The sequence below is a fragment of the Lemur catta genome, chromosome 2 (assembly GCF_020740605.2).
Source record: "Lemur catta isolate mLemCat1 chromosome 2, mLemCat1.pri, whole genome shotgun sequence".
Classification (NCBI taxonomy): Eukaryota; Metazoa; Chordata; class Mammalia; order Primates; family Lemuridae; genus Lemur; species Lemur catta.
The window spans coordinates 84,723,391-84,738,779 of record NC_059129.1 but is presented as its reverse complement, the minus strand read 5'-3'; the positions used below and the strand labels follow the sequence as shown (position 1 = coordinate 84,738,779).

At 41.0% G+C, this 15,389-nt stretch overlaps 1 protein-coding gene across 3 annotated transcripts in view; it reads right to left on the bottom strand.

The window, feature by feature from the left end:
- SPACA1 (sperm acrosome associated 1) overlaps positions 1-14,988 on the bottom strand; it is a 51,673-nt gene extending 36,685 nt beyond the window's left edge. For 2 of the 3 annotated variants that reach the window (XM_045542274.1, XM_045542276.1), the window contains exons 1-2: positions 13,504-14,988; positions 11,662-11,848 (exon numbers count right to left, since the gene is read on the bottom strand). The gene's annotated coding sequence lies outside the window, so the exon portion shown is untranslated. Of the gene's footprint in view, positions 1-11,661; positions 12,027-13,503 lie in introns of those variants that run through there. The other variant, XM_045542275.1, reaches the window with a different exon arrangement.
- Between the last annotated feature and the right edge of the window lie 401 nt (positions 14,989-15,389).

Genomic DNA, 15,389 nt, shown 5'->3' with positions numbered 1-15,389 from the left:
CTATGTAAACATTTTGTGTGAATATGTGGTGACTGGTAGGGCATTGAAATTGAAAAGCCACATGATGAGAGTTAGGATTTTTCTTTTTAATTTTTAAATTTCTACTAGTATTTGCATAGTAAATAATTTATCTTTAAATGATGAGCATTACTTTGCCTCTGCCAATGCATCAGGGGTTTAAGAAGCTTGAAGCATCACCCTTGAGCAGTCGTCATGGCAGTGCCTACTCTGAAAATCTGAAAATTGAGGTAATTATCCAGATAATTCAAGATCCTGACCATTCCCTCCTCTACCCTCTAAATAATCACTTTTTAAAAAATCATATAGATAATTGAAACAGATTTTTTACCTTAGATAATTGTCTCAACTCTCAATGCACTGGGCTGGTGAAAATCTGTCACAACAATGGTTCTCAAACTTTGATTGCATATGAATCACCTGGGGATCTTGTTAAAAGGTAGACTTTGATTTGGCAGGTTAGGGGTGGGGCCTGAGATTCTTCATTTCTAATAAGCTCCCAGGTGATGCTGATGCTGCTAGTCTAAGGACCACACTTGAGTAATAAATAGTAGAGCATTTGAGGAATCTACTTATCTAGTAAACCCAGATAATTCATATACATGTTTGTGTATATGTGTGGTATATATACATAATTCATATGGTTACATGTGTGCATATATACATATATTACATATATAAAGTGTTCTGTCAGCTTTGGCCATCAACATGAAGCAAATTCTGGAAAATGGCCAATTTATACTGTAATTTATGCTATATAGATAGCCTAGTTGCCTTAGTTTTCTCATTTTGAAATAAAGATAATCAACAGTAGGTAAGTTACCTACCACTTCTAGATTCTGTGGGGAAAAAAGAAAGAAATGAAATGTTGCATTAGATCATGCTTGACGGAAGCCTGATGTGTTTAATGATAAAAGCAAAGTCTGATCGTAAATGTTCAAAAAGCATCAGTAAGCTCTAGTAACTCTTGCTGATGGAATTGACATCTAGCACTCTTCTTTCTCATAGACTATGCTCAATAAATATTTTTTCAGTAAATGCCGCATGAACAAATTTACGAACACCTAAGCCATATCTTTGTACTACAACCTCTGCTGCAATTTTCAACTACTGGCTAAAAGTATTATCTTTTCTCCATGGTGTTCTCAAGTGATAACCTGATTGACTTCAAGTATGATGAAAGTATTCATTTTTGTGGAAAATCTTAAATCATCGAGATGCTGTTTTCTGTGACATAGTGTTTAAATTGATGATATCTTCCAGCATCAGCCAGTAACTCTCAATAAATTTTATTTTCCAGACACTGTCCTCAGCAAAAATAATACTGAGAGGTCAGGGCACATCTATCTGCCGGGTATAAAAAGGCACAATTTGAAATACTCTTTTCTCACTTCTTTCTTTGCATAGATAATGCATTGCTTTCTCCCACTGAATAGGGATTGTTGCCATAGTAATGTTTCAAGAATACTCCTAGATCAATATTAGAAAGTATCTGAGATAGTCTATGCAATTTTTGCATCTGAAACTATACCCCTACTCTTGTTTATTTGCTCAACTGTAGAATAAAGACTTGAGTAAATCCTCACAACTAGGCATCTCTGTGATGTGAAGAATTAGTCTATCAGTCAACAAGTGTCCTGTGAATGCTTCCCAAGCAGAGGACTATGGTAAGCATTAAACAATAACAACAATGTCAAATGCAGAGGCTGTGTATCTACTGACCTGGAAAAAAGTGCAGTGCTGACTGCACCAAAGTGCTAGGATCCCAGCTGTCCCTTAAAACACATGCTCTTAATTTTTTCCATATTATATTTCAAAGTTTACCTAAGAAAATTCAGTATCTCTCGTCTCATCCTATTCATCTTTAGCTTCCCATCACAACTCCCAACCTGCCCACATAAATAATATCTCAGTACCACACACACTATGCATAAAATATGAGGAATGAGTTGCAATTCCTTATAGTACAGAATGTTTAGAAACATTTAGATGGTTTAGAATAAAGGGCTACCAGGAAAAAATATGTATACCAATTATGTGTCTTCCTTCTGTAACAAAGCTATACATACGCAGGCAGTGCTTATTAGGCCACGATGTAGACACTTATTCCAAAAGAGCCCTCTATCTTCAAGTGCTGTTACAGAAAGCTCCTTAAGTAAGCCCAGTAATGAATGTGCTTCTGAGAGACTGTCTACGAAGAGGCCTGGGTTCTAGCCGCAGCCCTCCTTCCAGCCATGTGACCCTGGGCAAGTCATTTCGCCTTTCCTGAGCTGGTCACAAAGATGGAACTGTGCCTCACAATCTGAGTCTCTGACTATGAAAACCTCTGACTCCATGAAACAGAGTAAAATAAGGGATCCCTTCATCCTTCTTGGGTCTTTCGCTCCACTTTTGCATTCCTTGCTGATATGGCACAGTACTCAGTATCTGTTCTCATGGAAATTTGGCAGTAAACACACCCTATCTGTCATAAAGATTTAACTCAGTATTTTCCCAGTCATGTATATTATAGGAATGAATTCAAGGATTCACTCTGGGAGAATAAGGCAATGAGGATATTTGTTATTTCAAATCAAAAAGATATAATTTTTATGTATTTACATGAAAGTTTATATAAAGATATAAATATAGGTTCAATAACTTAAAAATGAGCATTACCAATTGGTCAAGTTGCCTTAATTTTATTATAGATACATATTTAGAAATAAAATATTAATAATACCCTGATATAAATGGCTTTTAACTATCCTATATTATTCCTCCATTGTGACCTTGATTGAAATTGCATGAAGTTAGTTCATTGACCTGTAAAGTCAGATTTGGCTTTTAAAATATTAATACAAGTTATTTTCAATATATATCATCTTTTGTTTACCTAGCTATAATAATCATTTTAGTTATATGAAAAGTGCTTAAAGTGTGAGCTCAGAATGCTAACTTATAATTTAAATTTAAACATTATTTGGCATAGGGTTGACTGTGCCACTCAGTGAATTCCTGGTTATCTGCATTGTAGCAAAATGTTATCTGCCCAGGTAATTGGAAATTGACTATATTTTTATTAGTCTGAAATTTCCCTTGGTCCACTCCTCTTTTCCCAGACATCTCTGGCAACTTAACTTTTCCTCACCAGGATCTGTCTATTTCTTTAGTTGGAAGAATTCAGAAACAATCTTGCATGGGAACCCTAGATATCTAGATGTTAGAGAAGTAGTAATGTTACATATGAAGTATATTCAAGATCTTTCTGTTTACTCAGATTAAATGGAATAAATAATTGTGACAACTTCCATAATTAAACAACTTTATAGTGTTTTATGACCATCAGATGAAATAGCAGAATGAGCCGCCAGGAGCAGTTTCCCTCCTGCATCACCATCCTCACACCCAGCTCCCAAAACATAGAAATGCTGGATAAAATAGGACAACACCACAAAACAGTTTTACTACAAGCCAAACACAAGAGAAAGGTAGAAAGGCAAGAAGCAGAAACAAAGACAGAAGCCAAAGCCAGAGCAGTGTGTGACACGGCAGCAGCCTACAGGGATTGACTGGGCTGGAGGCCCCTGGGCCAGCTGATTCAAGGGCAGGGAGTTCAGTCTGGGTGCCACGTGAGGCTGGGAGCCTAACTGGACCCTGGGCATGCCAGTCAGAGCTGTGGAGCAATGCCTCCTCCAGGCAAAAGGAGCCAGAAAAACTCTCCACTAGTCCCGGAAAGCCTTAAGGAAGGTCTTCTGGGGCCTTGGGTTGGAAAACAGTCACCAGAAATCAAAACCCCAGTTCTGTGACATATTGAGTGTACAACTTGAATCTACACTATTTGCCTGGGGGAGGACCTCCAGGCCAAGAAACAAGCCTAAATATTGGGCCAGGACCATTGACACCGTAGGACACAGAGGAATGAACTATGACTGAGGGGATCTGGGATGGTTTCCTAGTGAAGATTGTTACCCAGCCCATAAGGAGTTTCCAACCTAGGTCTGGTTGGTTCCAGCCCAGAAAGCCAATTACTAAGCTGACTGGATTGTAAGGAGGAAAGGGAATTTATTACAGGTGATGTTATCTGGGAGATGAGAGAACTTCCTCAAATCTGTTTCCCCAACCAACCGAGGGTAGGGGTTTTTATAAGGGGTTTGGGAAGGTGGCTACCTGTATTGGGTCAGGCTGTGTTGGAAGCGCCATGTATGGGAGGTCTCATTCAGAAGTGGCAGGTTAGTGATAAATGTGAGTCTTGGCATTGTCATCCTGTGAAGAATCTGCTGTCTCTGGGAGACAACTCAAGATGTAAAAATGTTAGCTAAACAGACAGATTAATATTCTGGTCATCAAGCCCTACTGACCTGGGCAAAGCATAAGAAAACTACAGAGGAAACAAACATGGAGGGGAGGTATTTTTGTGTTTGTTCATGGAGCCAATTACAAGGTGAAGGATGAACAGAATCTCCACAGACAGCATTAGGAAAACGGTGCTCCAGGTGGAAACTTACCTGTGCAAAGGCATGCAAGGAAGTATGTGGCATAAGGTAAGGAGTTGGTGAAGAGGGTTGGGTGAGAATAAAAGCTGAATGGGGGGTAGATTAGAGGGACAATATGATCGAAGTTTTCTCACTGGTATTGTGTTCAAGCTCAAATGTCGTAAGGTATAAGGGTAATAACTAAGGTTTGTCCCTTTTTGCTGTATAATGAACAATATGAATAATGAGTGGGATGAATGAGTGAAAGGGTTAATACTAGCTAACCTCCCCTGAGTTCTATTGGGTAAATCATTGCCCATCAACAGATAAATAAATCCTTGCTGCTACTCCCCCACAGCTTGGTATAGAGAAGGCCAAATGAGAAGTAGCTCAATTTGCATATAATTTGGAGCATTGGTCCTTTCAGTTTGGGCTTATTTGCAACCATTGTTTGTCTAGTACGTCTCACTCAATCATAAACAGCCTCTCACTGAATCTCAGTTTCAGCTGCTTTGGGAGATTGATAATTACCTTTTGAGATCTTCCCTGGGATCTCCCTAAAGTATATTTTGTGTATTCTGCATAGTTTATACTTATAGTCACACCATGCCCAGAAGAGTCTCTAAGTTGGGAGGATACTCAGCTTGCTGTTTTGCATAGAAACTTAATTTTATTAACATAGGTCAGGTTTAAGCAAACTTTTTCAATAAAGAGCCAGATCGTAAATATTTTAGGCTTTGTAGGCTATCTACACTCTCTATCACATATTCTTTGTTGTTGTTGTTGTTGTTGTTTGCTTTTACAACACTTTAAAAATGTAAAAACCAGTCTTTTGCTCAAAAGCCATACTAAAACAGACTAGCACCAAATTTGGCCCACCAGCTATAGTTTGCCAAGCCCTGATGTAGATTAATCCAAGGAATACAGCATTTCTGGCATTTAATTACAAAGATGTCTGCGGCCAGCATCAGTGAATGACTGAGACCATGAGGGATGACTGTTGGGGTGCTGAGACCAGCTGAAGACAATGTTAGAAACACAAGACCATGCTTGCCTGAACCACCGGAGCATCCATCACACGGAAATCATTTTCAAAGGGAAGTCATGCTTGCATGACGAACAGCAGAATATCAATCCAAACAGATGTGTAGGAGGCAATGGAAAGTCAGAAGCACGGAACAGTAGATTATTTAAAGCAAATGATGTCAAATGCCAGAGAAGACGTATAAAAGAGCCTAGAATGGAAGTTTAAGAGAGACTGTACATCAAAATAAAACTATGCTCCACTGCATCATCCTTCAGTTTCAAGTCATTTAAGGCTAAGTGACCGCCTCTAGTCTAACTACCTATTAGAGTTATAAAGCTGTACTTAAAATATAAAGCTCTTATTCTGGAGCAAGGGAAGAGAGATGAGAGAGCAGGGGAGATAGAAGAAAAGGAAAAGGAGGAAAGATGTGTGATGGTCAATTTTATATGTCAGCTTTACTGGGCTAAGGGATGTCAGGTGGTAAAATGTTATTTGTAGATGTGTCTGTGGGGGTGTTTCTGGAAGAGATTAGCATTTGAATTGATCAACTGACTAAAGAACATCACCCTCACCAACGTGGGTGGGCATCATTTAACACAGCAGTCCCCAACTTTTTTGGCACCAGGGACTGGTTCCATGGAAGATGCTTTTCCCACAGATTGTGGGGGAGGGGAGGCGGAGCTCAGGCAGTGGAGCAGCTGTAAATACAGATGCAGCTTCACTGGCTCACCTGCTGCTGCTCACCTCCCACTGTGCGGGCCTTCCTCCACCCTCACCCCACCCCATCCCATTTCCTAAGTTTCATGGAAGACAAGTTTTCCACGGACGGGGAATGGTAGAGCTCTGTGGCCTGATCCCTAACAGGCCATGGACCAGGGGATTGGGGATTGCAGATTTAATACATGGAGGGCTCCAAATAGAACAAAAATGAAGAGGAAAGGCAAATCCTCTCTCTGTTTGAGCTGAGCATCCATCTTCTGCCCTCAAACATGGGTGTTCCTGGTTGGCGGCCTCCAGACTTGGTCTAGGTCTTACACCACTAGCTCTCCTTTTTCTCAGGCCTTCAGGCTTGGGCTGGAATCATACTGCTGCCTTTCCTGGGCCTTCAGCTGACTGGTGGCAGCCTCAGCCTCCATGATCATGTGAGCCAATACCTTATAAGAAATTTCTGTATATCTGTGTATGTCCTATTGGTTCTGTTTCTGGAGAACCCTGACTAATAAAGAGGAGAAAGGAAAGGAGAGGAGGGAAAGACAAGCAAAGGGAAACGGAGAAGAACTAGTCACATTATAACATCTAATAAATCTTAAAGTAAGTATAATGTAACCACTGGCACTTGTCTTAAGCCTAAAAACTTTGACTACAAAAAAAAAAAAAAATTATCTTTTTTCTTCCTCTTCATGTATTGCCCACAAGGAATCAACAGCATCTTGTCCAGGATTAATCACATGGCCACATGCAGCTGCAAGGAGGCTGGGAAATGTATTTTAGCTAAGCACTTTGCCTCCTCTGATAAAATCAGTAGTAAAGGGATGATGATGTTGGGGTAGGCTATGTCAGTCCTGGCCATACGGACTTTCACCAGTGTGACTTTCACCTTATTATGGTGATTGGATTATTTTCAGCCAATCTAGGGATTTGAAAACAGGAAATTTAAGAAGAATTCATAGCTACAGGTATGTGACTGGCCAGAGTATTTTGGTCAATGGACATTAATAAACATGAGTGTGTTAAATGAGCAATAGAAATGAATGTGCATAAAATACACCATCCTTTTAAAGCTATTTAAAAAATGTGACATGATCCTTGCACGAACAACAGAAGTCTTGAACTAAGGAAAACTTAGTTTATTAGAGATAGTTCTTTTGAAATGAAAATAATTTTAAAAGTAAGTGTTGTTGGACTGGGAAAAAATATTCACAAAACTTATCTGAAAAAAAGACTGTATCCATATTATCTAAAGAACTCTTAGAACTCAATAATTAAAGGCAAACAATCCAATTTAAAAATGGGTAAAAGATTTGAATAGACACTAAAAAAGAGATATACATATGGCCAACAATTACATAAAAAGATGTTCAATATTATTAGTCACCAGGGAAATGCAAATTAAAACCACAGATACCAACCACATACCCACTAGAATGGCTATTAGTATAATAAAAAGGCTGACAATACCAAATATGGTAAGGATATAGAGAAATGTGGAACTCTTCATTGCTGATGGGAATGTAAAGTAGTACAACCACTTTGGAGAACAGCTTGACAATTTCTTAGGAGGTTAACATGTAATTCAGCAATTCCATTCTTAAGTATTACCCAAGAGAAATAAAAACATAAGTCCACAACAAGATATGGATGTCCATAGCAGTTTTATTCATAATCTCAAAACATATGGAAACAATTCAAATATCCATCAACAGCTGAATGACTAATCAAATTATGGTATATCCCCACAATGGAATTCTACTCAGCAACAAAAAAGAAAAGACTACGGCACTCAATGACATAGACGAACCTCAAAAACATTACACTTTGCAAAGGAAGTCAGACACACGAATATGCATACCAATGATTCCATTTAAACAATTCTAGAATAGTTAAAGCTAATCGACAGTGCCAAAAAGCAGATCAGTGCTTGTCTGGGCCAGGAGGAAATTGACTGGAAAGGAGGCCAGGGAAACTTTTGGAGATGTTGGGAAAGTTCTGCACGTGGATTGTGGTGATAGTTATGGGTGTATAAATTTACCAGAATTCATTAAAACATATACTTAAAATTAAATTATTTTACTGTATGTGAGCTAAACCTCAATAAATTGATTTTAATAGGATATTAGTGTTGGATAATAATTTCAAGAATCAGGGTTTACATGATGAAAAAAATAAATTGGAATTCTTAGAACCTCATCCATTCATTTATTCATTCCTCCATCAAACATGTGTTCACCAAACACCTGCTATGTGATAAAAATTGTCCTAGGTGCTGAGGATAATGGACATATGACATAATCCCTACTGTCACTGAGCTCTGTCCATTGGAGGATGTGGGCTTATAAGCCAGTAATGTCCAGTAGTGCGTGTTGTAATAAAGGTGAGTCTGCAGTAGAGTGGGTGTTCAAAGGAAGGAACCACATCTGCTTGAGGTCATTAGGGAAAGCTTTATTGAGAAGGTGTTTGAGTTGGGCCTTGAAGGATGGGTGTGAACTTCTCAGGAAGCCCAGGGGAGGAAGTATGCTGAAGGGTATTCTGCCCATACACAGACAGAAGCATATTGAAAGCATACAGATGAGAAATGGCTTGGAGCTATAAAGCTTTGGGGTGGACTATAGGCTTTGTGCAAGTGGTGGGGATGTGACCCCATCAGGGGAGGCCTTGTGTGCCACATTGGGTAGTCTGAACATTGTTCCATGTGCACTGAGCAATCAATGATGGGTTTTAAGCAGGCGGGTGGTGTGGTCAGATTTGCATTTCTGACAAAGTCCAGATGAATGGATTGGAGGGGAATAAGTCTGAAATGAGGTGCAGTGTGGTTAATTTATTAAAGAACTGGACTCAATTGCTAGTCAAGACCTTTGCAAGAGCAACTTACTCTGCCAGTGCCTATGGTTCTCCAAATGGCCTGGCCTCTGTCCTGTTCTCCAGTCTCATTTCCTCCATCTGTCCTCCTTACTCACTGTTCTCTAGTCACACTCAACTTCCTTATTTCCTCAGACAGTCCAGGCTCATTCTTGCCTCGGGACTTTGCATTAATCTTTGCCTCTATCTTGCTCTCTGGTTCCTTCTCATTGTCACAGTTTGCATTTAAATGTCACTTTTCACAGAAAGCCTTTTGTGGACTTCCTGATCTAATGCTTCCTTCTTTGCCATCTACTCTTCATTATTCCTCCCCTGAATCTTCTTTGCAGCATCAAGAACCATGAAGGGTCTAAACTTTTACCCTACTTGCAAGCTAAGAACTTGCCTTGCCATGGTCCCATGGATGCTGACACAAGACACAAGACTCCTGGCTCAGAGAAAAAGGACCTTAGTACTCACAGCACAAGAAGCAGCATGAGCTTTATGTTTGTACCAGTACTTCTTGCTACCCAAGTTCTAGGGATAAACAGTATGGCCCAGATAGATACAGCATACACAGTGGGTTGTGTCACAGCTGAAGAACCTAGGACTTAGGGAAGCTGAATCTTTTATATTACACAGAAAGCAAAGCTACCCAACCATTTCTCTAGAGGGAGATACTATCTTTATTAGACTGGATAGTAATCAAGCCTACTCTACTCCAGAGACACTAGCTTTATCATCCAAGGTTGTTTGCTATATAGACATCTTTAAAAAGATACTCCAGAACAAAAGGGAAGTTTGTGCCTTTGCCTAAAAGACATGCAGAAACTTGATAGAACCTTCGAGAATTATCTCCCAACAATATCCAACCCTCACTTCTACACTGTGTTGGCTTCTGGTAAATTTTCCCATGAATATACTGCTCTATCAGCCACTCTGAATAATCTGAACCACAAAGGTTGAAATCAAATCCATTCAATTTGTCTCATCCATATTGTGTCATACAAATTTGTCTCATTAAGGCTACTATTGATAGGACTGCAAGCAAAAGGATGAGGTCAACCTGTAGTGTAAACCTTAACCATGCTCCTCTATGGTCCCAGACCTAACAAGCTAAAAAATCCTGTAAGATATCAAGGTCCACATTAGAAAGCCAAGTGGTTTTAAGTTTCCACAGTGACATTTGCACTTGGCTTGAAGCATTAATCCAAGTATAATAGGATGTATCCACAATTACACAGATTTTACCACGGCCCACAGGAAGAGGTTTAGGGCAATTCTTAGCAACCATGGCAAATGAGTTGAAGCTGACTTTAGCGCCTTCCATGGTCAAAGTATTATTTCCTTAAATACTTTAAGTTCTCTTATAACTATCCATAAGATGCAAGTCCCTGTATGTTCAGGATGGACGCATGTTAATGTTGGCTTCTTCCATCAGTCAGGAGCACAGTTGGGAGTGCTTCCAGTGTAGAATCTTGGCCAGCTGGCAGTCTTTAGGGGGCCCAGTTCAACTGGAATAATTTACCCTAGTCTTTTTTTTTTTTTTTGAAGGACTAGCTGATAGCAGTCAGTCCAACTTATCTTGGTTTTCCAAACCACCAACCAGGTGGCATTCATCTGCCTCATGAAATGACCAAGAACAGGTAAAGAAGATCTCTAAAGGTGACAGATGACACTTTTGCAGGGGAAGTTTAGGAGCTAGTAGACTTCTCAGAAAGTTTAAAAGGAATGATGGTGAAATAGTGATTGGAATTACCTAGAGGAGAGATGCTTGCAACAGTTGGGAGAGATATACCAGGTGTTTTCCTTCATGAGGAAGGCTCATAGGGTGGTGATTCTGAAAGACCCTCAGGATCTAAAGTAGTCCTTCCCCAGTTGCTGGGGCCATTGCTTTCCTCCCACTGTCTCAAATCAGTGTGTCTCATTCTAATAGCTACAACATCATCTTTTCTCTAATCATCCCAGATCTCTCATCTGGTAGGAGTCACATGCAAAAGAAAAAGGACACTTTTGTAAACTTACAGAGATCTATCATGTTCCCTACTTTGGCCTGTGAGCCACCATGTACCCTCTCCGGGCCCCCATGGGAAACTTGGTGGGCAGCATATTCAACAAAATTGTTCTTATGATCTGGGACCATATCAGTACAACAAGAGAATCCAGTGTCTGAAAGGGAATTAAGTTTAAATATCCTAAGCCACCTTTTGGCCAGGGTGCCCCCAAGAGAGTCAGCTGACCAGGTTGGCCTGGGGTTGCCATTAAGGGAACAAAAGAAGCATCAGGCCTAGGAATGGTCAAGGCATAATCCAAAATTTCAAAATAGAGCTATATACCTCCCATCCCTTTCATTGCAATCATTACCCAAGAAGTTGCCTACAGTAGGTGATCCCTGTCTTGGGACAACCACATTCAGTGACCAACTGCCTTACTAAGGAGTATGGACCAGGAAGAGTGAAGAGAGGTTGTATTAGCTTCCTAGGGATGATGTAACAAACTACTACAAATTGGGTGGCTTAAACCAATAGAAATTTATTCTCACTGTTGTCCCCCCACTGCTAAATTTGACTGGCTTTAAAAAAAAAAAAGAAAGAAATTTATTCTCACTGTTGTGCAGGCCGAAGTCAAGGTGTCATCAGGGATGTACTTCCTCTGAAGGGTCTAGGGACGAATCGTTCTTTGCCTCTTCCAGCTTCTGGTAGCTCCAGGCATTTCTTGACTTGTGGCTGCATAACTGCAGTATCTACCTCCATCCTCACATGGTTTTCTTCCCCATGTGTGTTTCTTCTCTTCTCTGTTACAAGGAGACTTGTCATTAAATTTAGGACCTACCTGGTAATTCAGAACATCTCATCTCAAGATGTTTAATTTAATTACATCTTCAAAAACCCTTTTCCCAAATAAGGTAACATTCACAGGGTCTGGGTATTAGGACATGCTTGGGGGCTACCATTTAACCCACTACAGGGGGATAGTCAGAAATCTTTTTGAGTCAATTTTGAGGAGGCCATTCCAATGCTCAACACTACTAGATGCCTGTGAATGGTTCAGGGTGTGGAAGGACCACTGGATAACTTGACTATTACTGCCATTGTTGAGTGGCTTTTGTGATAAAAGTTGCATAACTGTCAGACTGAAAATGGTCCTAAAAACCAAATATATTATGCATATTAGTTTCAAGAGCCACAATGGTGTGGCTGGAGTCAGTTAACCAGACTGCTGCAGTAGCACTGGAACCTGAAAAAGTATCTACAGCAGTAAAGCACCACTGATAGCTCTAATGGGGGGGGAGGGGTCAAAGATTCCATGTGGTACATCAATCAGGAGTACACAGAAACTAAGCCCATGTAATGTGGCTGCCCACACCATGAGACAAATGGGTCAGCTTATGGCAGGATTCACAAGTCTAGCATGCAGTGGCAGCCTTAGAAACAGAATCCTTTACTTTGTGCCCAGTGTATTAGGGTGGATGTGTTGCCATGTGTGGCATGATGATGGGTTGCAGCAGCAATGGTGGCAATCCAGGATGTGCAGGCTTGGTCAGCAGTTTGATTCCAGTTGATTTAATCAAAGCATGGGTGCTTATAACGAATATCTACATGAGTGAGCCAGACTGTTTTGTTTTGTTAGCACAGTTCATGGCTTCAAAGAGGGATGTCTTTAATCTGCCAGTCTATGGTTTTCCAAGTAGCTAGGCCTTTGGAAACACCCCAAGAGTCAGTAAAAGTATAGCAGAGTTCATCAAGGGGAACATTAGACAGGACAATGAGAAGGCTTTGATTTCTGTCCCACTGTTTGGACCAACCACATCCATTTTGCTCTGCATAGCTGAACAGATGCAGTAGCCCACTGGGCACTACTGGGATTCAGCTTTGCCAAACCATCAGTGAACCAGGCCCAGGCATCTACAGTAGGAATCTGCAAACTTTTTCTTAAAGGGCTAGATAGTAAATATTTTAGACTTATTGGCTGTATGGTTTCTATTGCAACTGCTCAACTCTCCCACAATAGTGTAAAAGTAGACAATACATAAATGAATGGGCATACCTGTGTTCCAGTAAAACTTTATTTACAAAAACAGGTGGCTAGCCTGCAGGCTGCAGTTTGGTAACTTCTGATTGAGGGGCATCTTTATGGATTGAAGTCTCTATTGAGCCATTATCTTTGCTTCAGGTGGTAGAGTTGGAATAAAATTTCCCCCAGAGGATTAACTGCCACTTTTCATGCAATGCTGAGAAGTTGCTAGGGCCAGGGTGGCTGCATTCTTGAACAAACCATTCCTATTTGACAAACAGGGCCCTTCCCACCTTGTTAGTGGTTGAGTCCTTGTTGACCTACTCCACAGACGGAACGTCAGACTGGAGAGTCAACAGGTCTCCATGAATCAGGCATCCAATGTTGACAAGAGCCAGATAGCAAGCTAATAGCTACTTTTCAAAAGAAGTGTACCTGGTAGCCATGTCAGGGGGCAACAAGTCAAAAATCCCAAGGGGCACCTCCAGGTGAAGGCTGTCTCTCTTCATCAGATCCTCCAATCAGCAAAATCATCAGTCACAGAGACTTGTAGCTCAAAGGGTTAATAACAGACTTATTGTTAGTTTTTTTTTTTCTTTGAGCCCTACTCACAGGGTGCTAATTTTCAAGTTAGCCCATATAAAGGAGCAAGACAAATGCCCAAGTGAGGCACATACTGTCTCTAATACCCAAAAAGTACAATTAGGTGCTGGGTCTCCTTTTTGGTGGCGATTGGCTAGAAACAGTAGATTTTCCTTAACTGATGGAACATTGTGAATCCCTCCATGGTCCCAAAAGCTTCAATCAGTGAGCAGGTCCCTGAATTTTGTCAGGGTTTATCAGCCACCCCTGCTGGCAGACATGTGGTAATACCACAGTCAGGACCATTGAAACTCGGGCTTCTGACTTGCTAAGCAAAAGGATATCATCTGCACAGAGAAAACTTTGGGCGTTAGAGGGTACAGCCATTTATGCTGAATCCCAGCTAATTCACTGGTGGCAAATGCCAGTTAATTATCCCACTAACACTTCTATACATGAGGCTCTTCCTGATCAGAAGAATCCCCTCTGGTAACTTATGGCACAGGGAAGTACAAGCATATAAAACGTCAATTCATACTATAGATTCCTATGTAGAAGCAACAAGAACAACCCATTGAATCTGCCTAAAGCACCCTATTCACAAAGTCATGTTAGCTTCCCTTCCCTCCGGTACACCCAGCCCAACTTCTATCAATTGGGATGTCATGTGTCGGTTACCTGTGTCCAACAGAACTTAAAAGTTTGATGCCCATCTTTCCCCAAAGTTTCCCAACACACTCAGATGGGTGTGTATGGCCTCCAGTTGCCCTTGGGGACAGGGAGGCCTTGGGCCAGGCCCCATAATCTTTAAAGGAGCTGAGGTCAAGGTTAAGGGAGAGGGAGGGCCCCAGGGGGTACAGAAGAAGAGGGTGATTCTGCACCAGTAATCAGGGCTGTGCATTTACTTCCAGTTCTAAGCAGTCACAAGTACAGTGCAACCAAATGAACTTCTAATGTTTTTAGTCTGTCTAAAGCTCTATATCTTTACTGCTGACACCATTTATTTCAGTATCAGGGGACTCATACTGCCTTCTGGCTACAGGACTTGCTGTCCCATTGTCACTATGACATTTCTTCTTCCCACCTGGAGGCAAGTGAACACAACCAAAGCATGGTTCTGGTGGCTTGTTTTATTCCTACCTCTCTTTACTTGGCCTTTAAAGATATTAACAGGTAGAACAGGGGGGCCCTTACTAATCCCCCCCACAAACCTTGCTCACCCATTGAGTAAGGGCATTACTGCTGGATTCCAGGGAGTCCTTTTGTATCCCTGAATCTGGCCCATATGGTACTCGTCCTTTCTTTTCCAGAAAGCCATGTCTCTGTCAGCGTCTTGCACTCTCACCAAAAGCTGTTGGAAACTATGAAGGGTCTGAGATTTTTATCCTGCTTGCAGACTAACAGGGTAGGCTGCCACAGTTTCATGGATGATGGCAGACTCCTGGTTCAAAGACAAAGCAAGTTATTACTCAAAGCACGGCAGACAGCAAGAGCTTAGTACTTGTGTTGCTTCCCTTTGCCCCTCAAATTCAATACAAGTGATGTGGAGGGGCCTACATGAGTGCTGCGCACACTGCAGCTGAGGAACCATGAGCTTAGGGACCCAAATCTTTTATATTGGGCAGTAAGCAAACCTACCTACACCCTGCTCCTGAGAGGGATACTGTATCTTCCAAAGCTGTTTGCTATACAAACAGCCTTGAAAAGATAGTTCAGAATAAAACTTCTCTATTCTTGAT